Here is a 1241-nt window from a genome sequence, read left to right on the forward strand (position 1 = left end):
TTCTTCTTCTTCTTCTTCTTCTTCTTCTTCTTCTTCTTCTTCTTCTTCTTCTTCAGACATGACCTTGCCATGTGGCTGAGTCTGGTTTTGAACTCACAGATCCTCTGCCCCTACCCCCTGAGCACCAACATAACAACAGGTGCGCGTGCCTCCATGATCAGCTCCATTTCTCTGTCTTTCTTTGTATTAGTTATTCTTCTTGTTGCTGTGATGAAATACCAAACAGATCAACTTAAGGAAGGAAGAGTTTATTCGGGCTCACAGTTTAGGAGGATAGCTTGTATAGCAGGAGTTGAAGCATGGTCATATTGTACCACAGCCAGGGACAAACACAGAGAGAGGAAGGGATGCTGGGGTCAGCCTACTTTCTCTTTTTATTTAGTCAGCAGTCCATAGGATGCTGCTGCCCACACTCAGGGTAGTTCTTCTGAGCTCAGTTGAACCTCTCTGGAAACACTCTCATAAGCACGCTCAGAAGTGTGTTTCCACACTGACTCAAAATCTGCTCAAGCTGACAATAGAGACTAATCATAGCCCTCTCAGTTTCCTTTGTCAGAGGATATATGTCTATGTCTATGTCTATGTCTATGTCTATGTCTATGTCTATGTCTATGTCTATGTCTATGTATCACACACACATATATGGCCATCTTCTGCTCTATGTCTATGTCTATGTATCACACACACATATATGGCCATCTTCTGCTCTTATTCCAAATGCTTTGTACTGTCACTATCTTGAATATACAGAATGTCTTAGTTAGAGGTTTATTGCTGTGAAGAGACACCATGACCATGGCAACTCTTATAAAAGAAAACAACTTAACTGGTGCTGACTTACAGTCTCAGAGGTCTAGCCCATTATTGTTATGGGAGAAGCTACGGCGGCATGCAGGCAGACACGGTGCTGGAGAAGGAGCTGAGAGTTCTACATCATGATCCACATGCAGCAGCAGGAGACTGAGATGCACTGGTCAGCTTGAGCATCTTAGACCTCAAAGCCCACCTGCAAAGGAACACACTTCTTCCAACAAGGCCACACTTTCTAATAGTGCCACTACCAAGCATTTAAATACATGAGTCTATAGGGCATTCCTGTTCAAACCACCACACAGGGCATCTGTGCCTTTTACATATACAGGACATCTGTGTGCATCTTATATATACAGGCATGATATATTATCTATCATATATACACACACATATATGTGTGTATATGATATATATATATATATATATAT

General features: G+C 41.9%; 1 protein-coding gene across 1 annotated transcript in view; it reads right to left on the reverse strand.

Moving 5' to 3' along the window:
• Positions 1-1241, reverse strand: part of Per2 (period circadian regulator 2) — a 750618-nt gene that overhangs the window by 294149 nt on the left and 455228 nt on the right. The gene's annotated exons all lie outside the window — the stretch shown is intronic.

The sequence above is a fragment of the Mastomys coucha genome, unplaced genomic scaffold, assembly GCF_008632895.1.
Source record: "Mastomys coucha isolate ucsf_1 unplaced genomic scaffold, UCSF_Mcou_1 pScaffold14, whole genome shotgun sequence".
NCBI lineage: Eukaryota > Metazoa > Chordata > Mammalia > Rodentia > Muridae > Mastomys > Mastomys coucha.